General features: G+C 42.0%; 1 pseudogene; it reads left to right on the top strand.

Annotated features, from left to right (window-relative positions):
- Positions 1–5,592: 5,592 nt before the first annotated feature.
- On the top strand, positions 5,593–6,746 carry LOC143671456 (induced myeloid leukemia cell differentiation protein Mcl-1 homolog; annotated as a pseudogene).
- Positions 6,747–20,265: the final 13,519 nt, after the last annotated feature.

The raw sequence follows: 20,265 nt of genomic DNA, 5'->3' as shown, positions 1-20,265 counted from the left end.
CTCTAGACAGTATCTCTATTTGCCACTGACACTTCCACCACCATTGGATCTGCTGGATCACATCATCCAAGTGGAAAAGCAGCTTGTACAGCAGCCTGTACCTATCACAGAGCCTCCTCTTGTTCAGGCCCCCACCGAAATTAAGCAGCTTTTCTGGTCACTCAATAAATGGGCTGGAGTAGCGCACCCAAATGAAGGATAGGTTGTTGCCAAAATCCAAAGAGACCAACTAGGTATTGTGCCTTGTTTTTTGGTTGTAGGAGGGCCCGGATGCAGCAACTTATCCTTCAACTTAGAAGGGATATCTTGACATGCCACGCACCACTGGACATCTAGAAATTTCACTGAGGTGGAAGCCCTCTGTATTTTTGTTGGATTTATCTCCCATCTTCTGACATGCAAATGCCTTAACAATAAGTCTAGAATAGTTGCTACTTCTTGCTCACTAGGTCCAATCAACATGATATCATCAATGTAATGGTTTTGTGGGAGAGAGAAATGATCAAGGTCCCTGTGGACAAAAAATATGACAGAGAGCTGGAGAGTTGCTATATCCCTGAGGTAGGACAGTGAAAGCATATTGCTGTCCTTGCCAACTGAAAGCAAACTCTTTCTGGTGGTCCTTACCAACAGCTATTTAGAAAAAAGAATTTTCCAGGTCAATAGTTGCATACCAGGTACCAGGGGATGTATTGATTTGCTCAAGCAATGATACCACATCCAGAACAGCAGCCACAACTGGAGTTATCACCTGGTTGAGCTTACGATAATCCACTGTCATCCTCCAAGACCCATCTGCTTTCTGTACAGATGAGATAGGAGAGTTGAATGTGGATGTGCTGGGTATCACCACCCTTTTATCCTTCAAGTCTTCAAGAGTGGCAGGAATCTCTGCAATCCCTCCAGGAATGTGGTATTGCTGCTGATTTGCTATTTTGTTATGCATGGACAGTTCTAGTGACTTCCACTTGGGCTTTCCCACCATAATAGCACTCACTCCACGAGTTAGAGAGCCAATGTGGGGATTCTGCCAGTTGCTCAGTATGTCTATTCCCATTATGCATTCTGGACCTGGGAAAATAACTGCAGAATGTGTCTGGGGGCCCACTGGACCCTCTGTGAGATGAACTGGAGCTAAAACTCCATCAATAACCTGATCTCCATAAGCCCCCATTCTGACTGGTGGACCAGAGTGATGTTGAGTCCCTTGGAATTAATGTCACTTCTGAACCAGTGTCTAATAGTCCCCTAAATATCTGATCATTTCCTTTGCCCCAATGTACAGTTACCCTGATAAAAGGCTGTTGGTCTCCTTGGGGATGGCTTAGAGGAAGATTAGCAGTATTTGTGGCAGTGTAACAGGGTTCTCCTCCAAAAGGACATGGCCTCCCCTTCATCCAAGGGGCTCTGGATCTGTAAACTGTCTCATGTCTGGAAATTGATTAAGGGGCCATGACTCTTTGTTTCTGTAATTAAAGTTAGACTTCTGTTCACTTGACCTAGAACTCTTTTGTTTATACAGCTCAAACAAGAATTTATTAGACTGCCCATCTATTGCACCCCATGATTTACTAGCCAATGCCACAAGTCTCTGCAAGTCAGATTATTTTGACTTCTGCTTTGAGTTCACTGTCTATTATGATAGCCACATCCACCTTGTCTTTGGTGATTAAGTGCTGCCGACTGGCTTCTGCCAACTTGGGATCCCATCATCCCCATTGTGTTTAAGGATTCCAGCACACTGACAGCAGTAATATCTGACCTACAGAGAAGTGCAGCTACAGAGCTCTTCAGGGATGATGGCACTAATCTCACAAATTTATTTCTCACTGTTCTGGTAAAAGGTGCAACTTCCGGACATTCCTGGGGTGTAAGAGCAGGCTTTGCATGATAAATCCACTCTAACATTCCAATCTCTCTAAACCTCTGGTTTCCCTCATCTACATTATACCAGGGCAGTTCTTGCATTTCAACCTCAGGTAATGTCAGCCCCCTTTTGATCCATGTTTCAGCCAACCATCCAAACAAACTGTTAATGCCTTTCTAACCACTCGAGCTACGACACTGAATGCAGAATCTCTGCTTAGTGGGCCCATATCAACAAATTCAGCCTGATCTAACTTTATATTCCCCCGACCATTATCTCACAACCTTAAAATCCATGGCCACACATATTCCCCTGATTTATGTCCACATAAATTGGAAAACTTATGCAGTTCTTTTGGAGTATAATGTACCTCCTCATGGGTGATACTTCATACCTCACCTTTGGGGCCTGTTAGGACTTTTGTCTAGGTATACGTCTGGAAGAAATGAAGGGTGGTGGGGGTGGGTCATGAAATGAATTAGAAGTATCTTCCAAGCCATTTGCTTCAGAGCATTCATTTGTAATTTCATCTGGTGAAACAAGGTTAATCAATCTAGGATTAATCCCTTCAGGTGAAGGTTGGGTGGCCAACTCCTCAGGGCAGGCTGGAGTTGGGGCAGCTATATCATCAGGGCAGACTATTACAGGATTATCTAGAGAAGACTCAACATGACCTAGAGTTTCAACCTCTCCACTGACATCATTATCAATCCATATGTCACCATCTCATTTTTCAGGGTCCCATTCCTTTCCAATCAGTGCCCTCACTTTAATGGCAAGACACCATGCAAGTTTGAGATTTTAGTTTATGTTGTAAAGCTGCTACTCTAATAATAAGATTCTGAATCCGATTTTCAGAGATCTCAAATCTAAAGCTATGCAAAATAAGACTTTCCTTCTGGACACTCACAGAAACGTTTAAGTCTGTCTGACGGTGGGTAAGCTTCTCATTTGAAGTCTTAAGCCCATCCCTTTCACTCATTAGTGTATACAGTGTATCTAACAACAACCAGCCAACATCTCTATATCTCCTATTTCCACAAAACTTTATAAAGGTGTTAAAAACTTTATCCCCCAGAGCCCGGTTTCATACAAGTGAAGCATTAGAAGAATCGAATGGTGATATTTTGACTATCTCTTTTGCCAACTCATGCCATGGATTGGCAGTATCATTCTGAATACAGGAATTAGAGTCCTTACTGCCTTTGAGTCCAGTCAGAGTAGAAAGCCAATTGTAAAAATCATTTTTAAGATTCAGTTTCTTAAGAATCACTCTTAGTACCAAGCTGTATTAGCTAGGGTTTTCAAGAGAAACAAAATCAGCAGGAGATATCTGTAAATATAAAATTTATAAACGTGTCTCATAGAACTGTGGAAATGTAGAGTCCAAAATCCATGGGGAGGCTGTGAATCTGATGACTCTGATGGAGGGTGTGGACAAACTCCACAGGTGGCCGAAGCAGGAAGGGAGTGTTTCTTTTGAATCCTCCTTAAAAGCTTTCTATTGATTAGATTAAACATCACTCATTGCAGAAGACACTCCCCTTGGTTGATTACAAATGGCATCAGCTGTGGATGCAACCAATGTGATCATTATTTAATTCTATGAAATGTCCTAATAGCAACAGACAGGCCAGCACTTGCCCAACCAGACAAACGGGTACTACCACCTGGCCAAGTTGACACATGAACCTGACCATGACAAAGTTTCAGCCAGATATTGCAAACTGCTGCAGTATGACAAACCCCAACGAACAGTATTCCTGGAAATCCCAAGGAATATCCTGGGCTCTATGAAATGTTACTTATTAAGTATGTTTTTCAGAAACTTAAAACCTTCAGATTGTTCCAATGCCAGAGAAATTCTAAAACCTAGAAACACTGAACTCTCCAAGAACAAAAACTGGTTTAATCCTTTCATTCCTCTGCCTCTTAATGACAAAAACCTTTTTCAACCTTGATGCAGTTAGAACAGTCATCACCAGATATCCTTCAAGATTGAGATAATAATCAAATGAGAGGGAAGAACTGTAAGTGAGAAATTAGGATTAAGGGGATGATTTTGATTAATGAACCATATTCTTTTTTGCTTTCTGGTAAATTGGAACAGACAGAGGGAAATACCTGAAATCCCTAAACTATAATTCAGCTGCCCTGATATTTAAAATGATTGTATAAGTCCTTATCTTGTGCTTATGTGACTGTAAGAGTGTTACTCCTTTTATTGGGTCATTTTTTTGTAAGGCAAAGGGCCTAAGACTAATGAAGAATTTGAAGTAAGCCGTTAACTAGTTTCAGCCCCTTGTATTTGTAAATAGTATCATCTAGACTCTGTTATTGAAAGATAACTTATCTCCCTTCCTTTGGGCTTACACCTTTAGTACTGAAATGACAGCTCTGCCTCCTCTCTTTTCCGATTACATTTTCCTATTGAAATGATAATGATATCACTGTCTCCTTTTCTGCTTTGAGCTTGCTATCTGAAATGACCTGATTTCCCTTTGCTAAAATCCATGAAAACCTTAAACCCCCTAAACTCAGGAAGACAGATCTTGGGTGCCTAGGGCCATTTGCTTTCCTACTATGCACCTAGTAACACTTTCTCTCTTTGAAAATAAATAAATAAATAAAGCAATCCTTTTGGATGTGTGAAATCTACTTATTGGGCTATACTGTGTCATTATGAAATGTTCAGAGGAGATTTACTGGAAGAGCCAACAGAGTCTATGTTGAGGTGGAAAACAAATCAATGAAAGATCTTTTTATTTCCTGAATGAAATTTCTGAACCCTGAAAACTGTACGTCCTTCAGCAGTAATCATCCTAATCAGTAGCATTTTAGCCACTAAATCTCTGACTGTAGAAACCTCAGATAATCTCTGATGCCTCATCTCTTTCTCACCCCTACATCCAATCTATCTCAAAGTCCCATCAATTTTACTTCCAAAATGTGTTTTTTTTGTATCTGCATCTTTCTCTCCACTGTCCCTGTCAATGCTGTGACTCAGATCCTCAATCACCTCTCACTGAATTGTTGCAGAGTATCCTATATGATCTCTATGCTTCTGTTCTTGCAAGCATCTGTTCTCTTCTCCACACAGCAGGGAGAGTTTTCTTTCTAAACCTCAAATTTGATCCTGTCACTCCTTTGTCATTGGTTTGGTATACTTTCACTCTTTTTTCATTGGCTTGGGATACTTTCATTTCAAGAGCTTTGTTCCAGCAAGTCTAACCTGATTGGAATTTCTCTGCACACACACCCCATCCTCTACCTCCATTCCTTTGCACACGTTATTCTCCCTGATTGATGTATTCTTTCCCTTGGTCTTTAGATAACACCATTTTAAATGGCTGTAATCACATGTTTTCATTCGAGTTATGTTCTTGGAAAAAATATGAATTTGAGATTCTCCAGCTAAAAAGTAAGAAAAAACTCATCACTTCCACTTCCTTCAAGTAAGGAGTTGGCAACCCCATTCCCTACCCTTCCACACCCCCATCTCCATATTTCTCACCAAGGCAGCAGGGGCAGCTGTGGTTTGCTATGTTTAGCTTCAAAAGATATGCAGTAATTGGTATTAACCTCTACTGGTGGTGGGGAAGGGTGGTTTGGGCGCTGGCAGTTGAGGTGGAAGGGGAAGTTGGCCCAGAGATTGACAGAAGCCCTGGAGTTAGCACTCTGCAGTCTTTGCACCACACACCTGGAGGGTTTTGCGGTCTGAGGAGATGGAAGGCTTGGCCACCGATGCCATCATGTTGTCCAAAGAGGACCTGGATGGGTATGAGCTGGAGCCACTTGGGAAACGGCCTACTGTCCTACCCTTGCTGGAACTGGTTGGAGAGCCCACGAAAGTCCCTGGTACAGATGGGTCACTTATTTCCACACTGCCCCTAACAAAGGAGGAAGAGGACGAGTTATATTTGTAATCCCTGGAGATTATGGTTAGGGTAAGGAAATTCCAGAGGAGGCAGCTGGCGCCAAGGATGCAAAACCATTGAGTGGGTCTGGCTATAGAGACCTTGTGGTGGGTCAGGGATGTGTGCAGTGCTACCATGAGACGTGCTTCAGAAACACCAAAACATCAAAAGTAAGGATGAGGTCAAGTCTTTGTCTCAAGTGATGGTCCATGTTTTTAGAGATGGAATAACAAACTGGGGCAGGATTGTGACTCATTTCTTTTGGTGCCTTTGTGGCCAAACACCTGAAGAGCATAAACCAAGAAAGCTGCATCAAACTATTAGCAGAAAATATCACAGATATACTTGTAAGTCGTTAAGGATTCCACATGCAACAGTGAGTTAAAGCACAGAAACAGATTTATAAAAGAGAGAAAACAGGGAAGAAAAACTAAGGGAGCCATCAACACAGAGGTCTGCAGAAAGCAGCTCAGCCACCTCCCCCCCCCCCTTGGGGAGTCCCCCTTTAAAAGAAAAAAATTGCACCCAAAAGACTGCACTAACAAAGAAGCTTATTGACTTAGGCTACAATACATTGTTGAGGGGCTAAAGCACTATGCAGAGTGAGGTGCTGGCAGGGGAGAGCATTATCAGTGTAAACAAACTGTAAACGTTTTTCTAGTTGTCTGGGATGTCTTCATTCCTCTGAAGAATACAACACCAGCCAGTATGCAACTGATTCATATCTGAATGCTTGAACCTGCCAAGGACGCTGAGGAAGGGAGCTAAAGGGGGCTTTGCATCAAGAGTTCTTTGCTAAAACTAGCAGTAAGAACAAAACAAGACTGAAGAATCAAAAAGTCTGGCATGGGTTTGTGGAATTCTTCCATGTAAATTACCTAGAAGACGACATCAGAAATGTGCTGCCGTCTTTTGCAGGTGTTGCTGCAGTAGAAGCTGGTTTGGCATATCTTATAAGATAGCCTTGTAGGTACAATAATAGACTCTTACCAACTCCAACCACCAAAACCACACACCCCTGCTGTGGAATTGAAGCTGCCTATGCCGTAATCTCTCCTCTAAGAGTCAAACTCTAGCATGCTAGCCAGAAAAACAAGTGGCAAGAGGATTATGGCTTAACAGGAATAAATACATGGGAAAAGTAGTTCCTACTTCCTTGAAGAGTCACTATCTAAAAGAAGCAAAGTTCCGTTTCAGCAATAGGCAAACTTGTGAGGCCATGGAGAAGGACTTTTAGGTTTAGTGAAGATGATAGGGTGGAAAGATGTAATTTCTTTGTCTAGAAAGAACAGTGGCCAGTAGCCCCAGCCTGCAGGGGCCTTTTCAGCTGAGAAACCCAAGAAAGCACTAGGCACTGTCTGTGACCTGAACCTTTCTTATAGGAATTTACTTAGAAGAGTGAAAGGTGGCAGTCAATCATGGAATTAAGCTGCTCTGATGTGGCTGGTACAGAGCTCAGTGTGAAAGTGGTCCGCAAATAGGTTGGAATCAACAAGGCAAGTTATAGGGGCCCGAGATAAAGACAACGGAGGGGTGGGAGGGGGGAGTCTCGTGAGAAAGATTATAGGTTAACAGTAAACATGATTCTGGGAAGAGGAGTAGGGTCTAGATTAACATCTTACACTGAGAGGGGTCTGGTCTCTCGCATACATTGATCATCTGCACCTTTTTCCTTTGTAAAGAGGCTAGCTTAAACATTAACTGACCCAGGTCAAGCAAACAGGGTTGCATGCTTTAGAGTTACACAAAAATTCAGGGAACGGCTCTGCCCTGGACTCGCACAATCCACCTCTATGCAGCAGTTTGCACTGACCATAGAACAGATACTACAGCCACAGTCCACAGCAATAGTCCAGTAGGCAACAAAGTACAAGCAAGGTGGCACATGCAGAAAGTAATCTAACTAGCAAGTGGCACCATGGCCGGGTTATGGAATTAAACCATTACAATAGGGGATCATCTAATAGATGCTCAATATTTTGTATGTAACCTTGCATGTGATTTAAAACATGTGTAACATTTTGTGAGTTATCAGGTATATATACACAACATTGGATATTTATTAAGGCACAGCCACCTTGAGCAGCAGTGAGAATATCTAGTGCTATCTTATTTTGCAAAACTACTTTTCTAAGTTGTGTAGTTTTTTCATTAAGTAAAGACAAGGTTCATTTTGACTCATTAAGTGCATGTGCAGTGTGATTAGCTAAAGTGGCTACATGTTTTTTTTAGATACTATGGCAGCTCCACCTGAGATGAATATAGCTGAAGTGTAGAACCCCAGGCAGTTTGCTTTATCCTATTATCTAGTTTTCACCATTTCCCCATTACTGAGCTTATGTGGTAAGGTGTCATAAAGAGTAGCAGATACATAGGGCTGTCCCCATGTACATTGTTCAATTTAGCTATAGGGCAAGAAGGGCTAGCCATTTTGGCCACAGGTCCAGAGCCACACCTTGAGGGAGGGATAGGCCCCATGCTTAATATCTATAACTTGCCATTGGAAGAGCTGTTGTTTTCTAAGTGGATGGTCAAATTGTAAAGTTCATTAGGCAGCCACCCCATGTCCTTGTGCCTTCTAATTCACTCCGCGAAGATGGGTGCCACTTTGTTGATAGTGACAGTCTCAGCAGAGAGCCATCCTAAACCATCAAATACTGAATATCCAAGCATAGGCTGGGATTTGTTGACTTGTTCCCAGACCAGAGAGTATATATAGGAATAAGAGTCATCCTTAGAAGGCAGAGTCTCTGGTAATGAGGAGAAAGAGAAAATTTTTTTCAAACTCGTTGCTAGTGGGTATTCTGCTATGTCAGCACTGCATCCTACATCATTTGGTCAGCAGGAGTGATGGTCCATGGGAGGCCAGTGGCACTGGACAATGACAACTCAGTGCATACCCAGCACTGAGATCTATTGTGTTACAGCAGAAGCCCACTGCAGAAATGTATTTCCTACAGTACTATGGGCAAAAAGTAACATGTTTATGGAGAACAATAAGGGACAGATTTTGATAGTCTAACAGTATACACACTAAATTTCCATTGGTGGCTAAAAAGTCCCTAGAGAAGGTGTGTTATGAGGAGGCCTCAAATATTTTTGTCCCTTGGGGCAGTACATAGTCCCCAAGGGTGGTGTCTACATTTAGCTTAGGAATGATAATTGTCCATAGTGTCATATATACAGTTCCTTGCAGAATGGGGACCCAGAGTTTACAATATAAACAGTTTTGGGATTTTATAAAGGAACTGTTGGCCTAATACTTAAATTCTGAGCAATCCTAATGTCTCATGGACTTAGGATCCCCAACTAGCATGGCTGCATAGGCTGGAACCAGGGTCAATTGACCTTATTTTTCCCATTTTCTAATGCTTGTGGCACAGGTAAAAACAAGTTTTTATCTTTACTTCTCTGGAGCTGTAATTTGTATTTTACTTTACTTGTATTCTCATGACCTGCATGGGTCAAGCCATTGCTGTCTCAAAGGGCAAGTGCCCTGGGTCTAGAGTTGATGTTGTCAAGGCAGAGTACAATCATTGAATCCACTGTTGTAGGGACTTTCTGTCATCCTTTAATTGTTCTTTTAAGAGTCCATTCATCCTCTTAACCAGTCACACCACAATTGGATTATAGGGTAAGTGATAAAACTTCATGCTTCAAAATATCATGCTTTGTTGCTCAGGCTTAAGTCAATTGTCTGGCGATTGGGGTCCTCTTATCACTGTCCACATGTGTGAGGACCCCAATAAAGGCCATTTTCTTTCCAGGCTTCATATTATAACACTCTGGTTAGCCTTTCCTACCAGGAAGGCCAGCAACAGACCTGTAACCATATCTATAGAGGAAGGGGTCCTCAATAGTCTATCAGCCACCAGGTGATGGGGAACTGCTCATGGCCTGTGTGGCCAAGTTGATGTGGAAGCATCCAGGGCTCTCATAGTGAACACGAAGGGCAGGCATCTGTCACTTCCTTTAGCTGCTGTCATGTTATACACAGCTGAAATTGCTATGCCAGTCACCACAAGGTTTGATATCCTCAATGACCTGTTTTCTGATGCAGCCACTTGGCAACCTTATGTGCTGCAGGCAGTAGGCTGTAGATCTTTGCCAAAGCATCTGCCTCAATGTTGCCTGGTAATGAATCAGCATTATGGTCAGAAACATGGAAAGTGGTTACTTTGTATTTATGGCAAGCAGTCCAGATGTCTTCTCATGTCTCTTTTCCCCATAGGGGGTGACCAACCACTGTTCACTGCTCTTATTACTATGTAGCCATCCACACAGTAAGGCTTTGGTATATGGTCCAGTTGTCAGTAGAAATGTTCAGTGCATCCCCAGGTTTATGAACAATAACTATCCACACCAGCAGCCCACTGGCTGCTCTGCATAGTCCCACTTTCCCACCAGTGGTGCCAGGGCCAGACTGGAAAGCCGCAACTGTTCAAGAGTAGCAGGCTGCTCATGTACTGACACATCAGTGAACTAGGGGAAGTCAGGTATACTCCCTCTCCCATCAACTGTGGTCATGATAACAGCCAGATCAGGAGGGTAAACCAAAAGAGTACAGCACTGTTCTTCCACATAAGAAACAGGTCCCAATATGTCATACATTTCTGCACTTAATGGGCTGGTTGAAAATAATATGCTGCAAGAAATAGGCTTTCCACTTTGTCAGCATGGAATGAGCAGAACAGAGGTTACTGGTGGTGTCATGCATCTACCCCTGTATTGAATGGTGATTTGCAGAGTAACTGGACACTTTTGAATTAGACCTTCTACTTACAGCAAGGCTTTATAGGCTTCACACAATTGTTTGTCTAAAGGACTGTATCTTTACTCCTTTCCACAATTGGGACCAGAATCTAATATGTATGTGTTTTGCCTGTTGCATAAGCCCCACCCAAAGCCAATGTCAGTACTGGCCACATCCAATTCACAAGGCATGTCTGGATCCCCCTCAAACCTTGATCTTGTGCCTGTGTTATAGCCCATTTGGACTTTGCAAAGGCAGCCTGCTGGAGGACATCCCATTCTCAAGTCTTCCCCTTTTCTAGCTAATGTGTACAAAAGCTTTAGAATTTGTGCTGAGTGTGGTATGAGCAGTCTCCAATACCCTAACAAACCCAGGAATGCCATTAACTGTTTGGAAGTATGGGGGGGTGGGATAATTTTATACTTTGTCAGAAACAGCACAAGGAATAGTTTTGGTCTTACCTGACCAGACAATGCCTAAAAATTTGGCAGAGAATTCAGGCCCCTATAATTTGTCTCAATTTACTGTCCATCCTTGGCCTTCAAGATGGGTCACCACTGTGCTAGCAGCAGTCTCTAGTTCTGGAAGAGAATTACTGGTTAGCATATAATGGAACAGAGTCACATTTTTGGAGGATTTTTGTGCTCCATTGTTGTCCTCCCCATGTGAATGCAAATGCAAGCTGGCTGGAAGGATCTACAGAAATAAGGAAGAAAGCATTAGCAACATCTAATTCAAAATTAAATTGGCCTGAGTACTTATGTCTTGTAATAAAGTAGCAATGTTTGGAACAGCTGCAAGCAAAGGAGGAATTACTTTGTTCAGCTCTGTAGTCAATTGTCATTTGCCATGTTCTATCAGGTTTCTTTACTGGCCAAATAGGGCTATTGAAAGGACTTTGTATTTATTTGACACCAGCACTTCAGTATCATCATTTCTTTCATCTAATTGCTCTGAAAGACTTCTTACTAAACAGGTGGAAGTCTGCATATTTCTTTCTAACTGTAACTGTTCTTTCAACCTGTGGATTTCTCTGTCTTTCTGGGACAGTCTGCTGTAGCTAGCTGTATTCCACACAATGACTACTGAAATATAGTTAAGTTAGTGGCCCCAGGCTTCCTTGGGATTATCCCTGCAGAGTCTCCCTTCCCTGTATCAGGGAACTTATGAGAAATAACTGCAATCCACTCCTTGGTTCCCCCGACAGATCCTAACACTACTGTGGCCTGTGGCAGGAAGGCTATTAGTCCAGCCTTGGAGTGGTATGCACTACATATTCTCTTGGCAGACCCCATTCATCTAGGAAGGTAGCTACCACTTCCAACATAGACATCACAGGCCACCCCAGTACCTCACCTGGCCAACACCATTTCCCGAGTTCATGCTGTCAGAAGTAGAGGCTTCTTTGGCCGCCGGGCTGGCTGGCCAGTTGTCCTGACCCATAGGGGCCTTTCCAGCTGAAAGACCAAAGAAAGCACTAGGCACCAACTATGACATGAACCTTTATTATAGGAATTTACTTGCAAGGAGTGAAAGGTGGCAGTCAATCAGGGAACCAAGCTGTTACGATGGTGGCTGGTACAGAGCTCAGTGTGAAAGTGTTCCACAATTAGATTGGAATCAACAGGGCCAGATATAGTGGCCCAAGGCAAAGATAGCAGCAGAGTCTTGTGAAAAAAGATTATAGGTTAACAATAAACATGATTCTTGGAAGGGGGAATAAGGTATAGATTCACAGCTTAGAGAGGGGTCTGGTTTCTTTCATACATTGATCATCTGTGCATTCTTCCTTTGTAAAGAGGTTAGCTTAAACATCAATGACCCATGTCATACAAGCAGCTGCATGCTTTAGAGTTTCACAAAGATTGAAGGAACTGCTTGGCCCCTGGGCTCCCGCATCATAGAATTCATTAAATATGCCACTGACTTCATTAACTTCCTATAGTGTTAAAAGAGAAGCACTAACAACTTCTTGTTATAAACAGGGAAGAGTTTCTTGAATTTAAATTGAAAGTTCTTTTTTCATACTCTTCTGAAATTTTCAGCTTCTGTAGTTAGGAACCTGTTTCTTACAGCTTTTCTATTCTAAACTTTGACCTGGTCAGTTCTAGAGTGTGTATAGAACCAATTGATGTAGATGTACACACCTAGGTTGTGGTGGCCTAATTCTGATTTATAGCTACACAGACTATAATTTGCCTATTTGATTTTGGTAAGTACTCCTAAAATAGGTGTTTTATTGTCATTGTTGTTTTCAAGGGCTTGAGATTGAGAGATTGAGTAGTGGAAATTAATCATTTCACTTCATGTTTTGTAGGTTTGCAATAATTGAATCAAAGTGATGTTTTTAAGTTTTTCTTGGTGGGAGGGGTTTGATGACTTAGAAATAATAATGGGCTCTGTATTGGGCAAATACTCATTTGAGTTTCTTCATTTGACCTTATTTAACTAGTGAAATTTAAACTGAACTCATGAGCTCATCTTCAAAGCTTTTGCTAAAGGGTTTTCAGCTGTTCCAAATGGGACTTATTAGCAGTATTTGTATAAAAAGAGAACATCAGGAAGATGAGGGAAATTTGATCCCTTGTTTGCTTATGCATTGTAAAGTGATGGCTTAGAAAAACCAGGCTAGAGTCTAACCATGGTACTATTATTAGGCTTGCTTGTTACTCATAGGTGTAGGTCTAGTATGTCAATAAAACATATGCTTATTGTATAATTTCTAAAAAAGAAAAGATAAGAATATCTAAATGTTCTTAATATGTACCAAAAAATTGTTCTCCAAATTTTCTTTCAATTTACACCACAAGCGGTGCATTGAAGATGACTGTTTCTCTAAAGTTTTAATGAAACTGGACTGATAATTATGAAAAAAATATTTTTCATCTTAAAAAATGTGCACAATTTTATATCAGTCCTCATATATTTATTTTAATACTTCCTATTGAATTAATTGTCTCTATATTTTGCTCTCTTGACAAAAGTTTTTCTAAAATTATTGTTTGGACTCTTGCATCCCCATGGTTGGGTGGGACACTTTTGTAAATTTCATATATACAGATATCTTTTTTTGCTTATGTTTCTCTAGAGAACCATGACTAATACAACTTGTATGATTAAAATAAGGAAATGTTATTGAAAATGATCATTATTATTTCAAAATACCTGAATAAATGGAGATGAATCATATTCATGGTGGGAAGGCTTGATATTATAAAGATGTCATTTCTCTTCTAAATTATAATTTGTATTTAATATAAATTCAATAATAGGCCTACTAAATTTAATAAAGAAGCTTAAAATACAACTAATGTATTTCAATTGAAATAGCGTGTCAAGAAACTTTTGTAAAAGGAGAAAAATGAGAGATAACATTCCCTCCTAGTGACCAGTATATTTTATAAAGCTGTAGTTGTTAGAACAGAGTGGTACAGGGATAAGATAGACAGATTAATCAAGAGAAGATAATAGCAAGTCAAAAAAAGGCCCATGTAACCCTTTTAGGAGGCATAACATAAATACATAAAATAACACAAATCAATTTGAACTTTTATCTAAACCTGACATGCAAAAATTAAATCAAAATGGAATATAGATTTAAATGTAAAATATAGACATACAAAACTTTTAGAAGAAACCAGAGGAAAAGATCTTGGGAAATATGTCTTGGTGAAGAGTTCCTAGACAGGTCACCAAAGGCACAATCCATTAAAAAAAATAGATAATTTGGATTCTGTATTGTTTGCTAAAGCTGCCAGAATGCAATAAATCAGAAATGGAATTACCTTTAAAACAGGAATTTATTAAATTGTAAATTGTGCCAGATTGAAAGGATTTATGTACCCTAGAAAAGCCATGCTTAATCCTAATCCAATCTTGTGGGCGCAACCATTCTCTTAATCCTATTCAATAATGTAGGTTGGAAACTTGAATTAGGTTGTTGTTGTGGGGTGCACAAAAGAGAGACCACACAATTCAAAACTACAAGCCAATTTGAAATCTTTATTAGCCAGCTGGCGACTGCCTCAGAAACTTCCAAGAAGGAAAATTCAGAGAGAACGCCCAGAGGTTTTCAAGGTGAGCTTATAAAGGCTAAAACTACATCCTGGTTTGCAGTTGCTAGCAAACAAGCTTAATCACAGAAGCAGAAAAATGTTGTTAGCTGTTGCCAAAACACATCCCGTTCCCTCAGTTTCCTAATACTGGTCATTGTTTAACTCTTGGGGGCTTTCCGCCCCAGATCTTTGGAGACTCTCCCTGCTCGGGCCTGATTTATTGCTCCTGGCCCTCCACATTCCCCACTGGTTTTATGAAAGAATTAAATCATTGTTTTTTAATTTTGATTATAAATCTGTTGATATTGGGTTCAAAGGACTAATAATTTAACAGTTTGTATTCTTTTTTGCACGTATGAGATTAGACAGTTGATTACATGGGGTTCAAACATTAAACTTAATGTTTTAGTTTGCTAACTGCCAGAATGCAACACACCAGAGATGGATTGGCCTTTAATAAAAGCGGATTTATTTTGTTGGTTCTTCAGAGGAAAGGCAGCTAACTTTCCACTGAGGTTCTTTCTTACGTGGGAAGGCACAGGATGGTCTATGCTGGTGTTCTCTCTAGGCCTCTGGGTTCTAATAACGTTCCCCGGGTGATTTCTTTCTTCATCTTCAAGGGCCTGGGCTGAGCTGCGAGTGCTGAGATGAGGTATGCTGAGCTGCTTGGGCTGTGCTACGTTGTGCTCTCTCATTTAAGCACCAGCCAATTAAGTCAAACGTCATTCATTGCAGCAGGTACGCCTCCTAGCCAACTGCAGATGTAATTAGCAACAGATGAGGTTCAGGTACCATTGGCTCATGTCCGCAGCAACAAAACTAGGCATGTTCACCTCGCCAAGTTGACAACTGACTCTACCATACCTAATAATATGAGAATTAGGGGCCCTGCTATGGTGGACAAGAGCATGGTCAGCCATGGGGACCAGGAAAATAAGTTTTCATACCAGTTGATTTCAGTTTTTCAGCATTCTTCCCACTCTTGTAACCTGCTACAGACTAGGAATAGATTATTTTAACTATCCCTGAGTGGTTGGCATAGAAGCAGCAGGCTTCCCCGAGAGCCATGCATAATCCTCCTTGTTTTAGAAATAGGAGGACTAAGCCCCTGCGATTTTGGAGGACGACCTTGGCTAGTGAATCCAGGGAATTTTCTAAGCGACTGATGGAGCTTTTTAATTCATTAAGATTGAGATCAACTTGCTGGATCAGGGTTTTAAAATTTTGGTCCCCAGTGATGAGGGCTGAAGTTTTCACTGCAGTTGATCCTGTGACACCTAGTCCAATAAGGAGGGGCACCAAGATTGGGGCTCGCTTGGCTTGGTGAGTGATTTTAAAATTTTCCCTACCTCCTTCCCAGAATAATAATATACTTGGGGGACAATATGAACTAAAATACAAAATTCCCTCTCGACAGCCATAATTGAGGGAATTATACAGGGGGTGATACCAGATGTGCAAGCAAACCAAGTACTGTCAGGGCTACAAGGAGGTGGTCCCATCCACCCAGGGTTGAAGTTAAAATGTCCTCTAATGATATGAAGAGTCCACAAGAGTTATGATAGGGGGATTTAGCTAGATCAAAACCCTTGGAGTAGATACAGGTTCCCTGGCCTTGGCGATCTCCCAGGGTGAAATTTGGTTCCTGTTCGCATTTGCATAGGTGTTGTTTTTGTGCCTTTTGTATTGAGTGGTTTCTGATATGAGTTTCTGTGAGACCTAGGGAAATATTAGCTCCTATTCCTATGTAATAAGGGGGTTCAGGACTTAAGCAAAGCCAACAATCTTCAGTAATAAGTAGATTGGTTTCATTCATGAACTGGAAAACTGAATTTAACATGTTGAGCAGGGGTTTTTTAAGGGCGGGAGATGAATTTATTTGGAAGTTTGGGGTAGCATAGGCCTTCATGCTTGAGCCTGCCAGAGGTGGGGCCCTGGGTCTGGGGGGCTGTACCGGTTTTATGCCAGGGTTAAGAGTCTGATTAGGTCCTATGGGATTGTCCAGTTTATGGGGACAGAACCTTTGAATTGTGAAACTGACACTGGGGTCATAACCCATGACATGTAATCTAAGTCCCCAAGTTTTTTCACTTACCCAAGTCTGGGTATACCAGAAGACTTTGATGATTATGGGGTTATAGGAGCCAGGGGTACAGGCGTTTGGGCCAGGAGATGTTAATTTAGTTAGGGAGATTAATGGATCCTGATAAGTCCATGGGGCAATTGTTTCACATCCCCATTTGGCACAATGATATTCACCTTTTCCTTGGCATTCTGGATCCCCTTCCTCAGGACAGACATAGTATTGGGTATGCCATAAGCCCTGTTCCAGATGGAGGGTAGTACGCCCATATTGAGAATTTGGTATGTCCAGGTAACCATAACTTCCCCACCATTTTTTTCCAAGCAGTTGGCAGAGGTCAAATTGGAAGGTCAGTTGGGACGGAGTGGTGGTTTTAGTGACCACGATCCCATTCACCATTCTAGTGAGTTCCCAGGTATAGTTTCTAACATGGTGAGGGCTTTTACTCGCAACCCCCACCAAGGTTATCAGGAGGATTCAGAGGGATTTTTTGAGGGCTTTATTTTTAGGGGATCCTTGGTCCACTGGATGGTCCATTTTTTTGGGGATCTGGTCCAGGGTGGCTTCTTTTTTACTCTAGGTGTGATGAATTCAGTGATGTTTTTCTCACTGCTGTTGGGGTTGAGAGGGGTCACATCCACCAGGCCTCCAAGGTGACTGGCTGAAACTTCTTTATCCAGACTAGGTCTCTGGGCTGCACCGGAAATAGATTTTTTTTAGGGGCAGGATTTGTTGGTCACAGATGGGCTGTCTTCACCAGTTCCCGAGTTTACTGGGTGGCAGATTGCAGGGCCTGTAATGATTTTAGAAGAGAATCGCATTTAATTCAGCTATTTTTTCTTCCCCCAATTTAGGGATTAGTGGAGGTGGTCATCCAAACATGATTTCATATGGGGTAATTCCCTTAACATAAGGAGTATATCTAGTTTTTAGGAAGGCAAATGGAAGGAGACTCACCCAGTTTTCACCAGTCTTGAGCTTTAGTTTATTTAAAGTTTCCTTTATTGTTCTATTTATTCTTTTAACTTGCCCTGAACTCTGTGGCCTATAAATTTTTATTTGATATTTAATATTTTTGCTAGCAATTGGGTACCTTGGGCAATGAACGCCGGCCCATTGTCAGACCCCATTGCAGTCGGGAGGCCAAATCAGGGGACAATTTCAGAAACCAGTTTTTTTTTTTATTATTACTATTTGTGCTGTCTTGGTTCTGGTAGGAAATGCCTCAGTCCATCCAGAGAAGGTGTCGATGAAGACTAACAGGTATTTGTATCCATACGTACCAGGTAATATTTCCGTAAAGTTTATTTCCCGTTGTTCCCCTGGGGCTTGTCCCCTCAGCCTGGTTCCTTGGGGCATTTTTTTCCCTCAGCTGGAATTTACCTGGGTGCAGATGTGGCATCTGGATGATTCCTGCTGGGCTTGTTGTTGCAATTGGGGAATGTAGTAATCTCTCTGTAAGAGTTCAGTTAGTTTTGTACTGCTCAGGTGTGCACTTTGGTGCACTTGGGTAACCAAATTTTTCCCCAGGTGCTCTGGCACTAGGGTTCTCCTCTCTGGGAGAACTTTCCAACCATCAGTATCTGTTTTAGTGCCCAGAGTTGCACCCAGTCTAATCCTTTCCCCAGTATATTTTGGAGGGCTTGGCAGCACTCACCCTGGTAAAACAGGAAGTATCTGCAGTGTCCCCACTGACTTTGGGGCAACGTCTTTTGCCATTTTATCAGCCAGGGCATTTCCTGTGGTGATTTGAGTTTCAGCAGTCTGATGTCCTTTGCAATGTATAACAGCTGCCCTCTTTGGCAACCAGATAGCCTCTAGCAAGGTGAGTATTTCTGGCATTTTTTTTTTGTATTTCTTTTCTTCCTGATGTCAAATGTCCCTGCTTCTGATATAGTGCCCCATAGATGTGTGCAGTTGTGAAGGCATATTCGTTGACTGTGTAGATGTTGACAACCTTCCTTTTTCCCCACCTTAGAGCCTCGGTCAGAGCTATTAATTTGGCCTTCTGGGCTGAAGTCCCATGTCCTAAGGCCTGAGCCCAGAAGACCCAGTCCACAGTTATTACCGCTGCCCCTACATACTTGATTACCTCTGAGACATAACTACTCCCATCTGTATATAATTCTTCATCAGGATTTGGCCAGGGATTCTCGGTGAGATCAGCACTCAGGTTTGTGAGAGATTCCAAGATCTCATCACAGTTATGGATGGGCTCAGATGGGTCATCATCTGGAAGCAAGGTGGCGAGGTTAAGAGCCACTGTTTTTAGGAAGCGGATTCTTGGGAGATCCCGTAGCAATGCCTGATATTGGGTTATCCAGGCCTTTGAGAGCCATCTCTCAGGTGGGCTTCTTTGTAATGTTTTTACTGAATGTGGGGCCACTATATATAAGTCCTGTCCCAGAGTCAATTTGGACGCTTTTTTGATTAAAATGGCAGTGGCGGCAATGGCTTGGAGGCAGCTTGGCCACCAGGCCACTACATAATTTAGCCTTTTAGACAGGTAGCCACCTGGCCTAATGTTTGTTCTCTTTGCAGTAGGTGCATTGGTTTGCACCTAGGCCCAAGCTTTTTCCTTGGTTTCCCTTTCTTTTTTTAGCAGTTTTCTGCTTACCTTTTTGTTTTTCCTGTTCAGCCATTGTGGATACTAACATTCTGGCTATTTTTTTTTTTTGGACTGTGTGGTTCTGGGGTCATTTCTGTTATTAAAAGTCTTTTGGACAATTTTTATCAGTTTGGACAGCATTTTATCCTTAAGTTCTTCTAATTTCTGTAACTTTTTTCTTATATTTGGGGCCAACTGAGTGACAAGTGCTATATTTACAGCTCACCTATTTTCAGGCCCCTCTAGATCTATAGGGGTGTACAAGCAGTATGCCTCAAGGAGGCACTCAAAGAAAGTGACCAGAGATTCATCCGGCTTTTGTATGGTTTTGCTTACCTGAGATAAGTTGGTCGGTTTCTTGGCCACCACTCACATTCCCCAGAGCAGAGTCTGGCAATACCGATCGAGAGCCTCCTTACCTCTATCAGTGTTGGGGTCCCATCTGGGATGGGTGGAAGGGAATACAGCTTCTAATTGGGTTGATTCAGTAGTAGGTTGTCCATCAGGTTCAAGAATTAACTTCCTCACCTCTCTCCTGACTCAGTCTTGTTCCTCAGAGGTGAAGAGGGCCTGGAGGAGCTGTTGGCAGTCATCCCAGGTGGGCTGGTGGGTAAAAAAGACAGTATCCAAGAGGGAGATGAGCACTTGGGGCTTTTCAGAGAAGGAAGGATTCTGGTTTTTCCAATTATACAGATCACTGAAAGAAAAGGAGACATAGACCATGAAAGGTGGGCGGGGTGCCCCCAGAGGGGCCAACCTGCCTCAAGGGTAAAATTGGAACTCTGGAAGAATCCGTTGATTGTGAACCAAAAGAAGGGTGGTAAGCAGAGCCACTTCTAGTAAGGGGGGGACTTAAGGTCACCTTCAGGCTATCAGAGGGGATGATTGCTGCCTCTTGGCCGTTTTTCCCCTCTGGTATTAGAGGGGGTGGAGGGGCTGTTGGATATGGGGGAGGGTCCATTGAAAGTAGATCCTGTCTATA

This window comes from Tamandua tetradactyla, chromosome X, assembly GCF_023851605.1.
Source record: "Tamandua tetradactyla isolate mTamTet1 chromosome X, mTamTet1.pri, whole genome shotgun sequence".
NCBI classification, from domain to species: Eukaryota; Metazoa; Chordata; class Mammalia; order Pilosa; family Myrmecophagidae; genus Tamandua; species Tamandua tetradactyla.
This window is presented reverse-complemented; position numbering and strand designations above follow the sequence as displayed.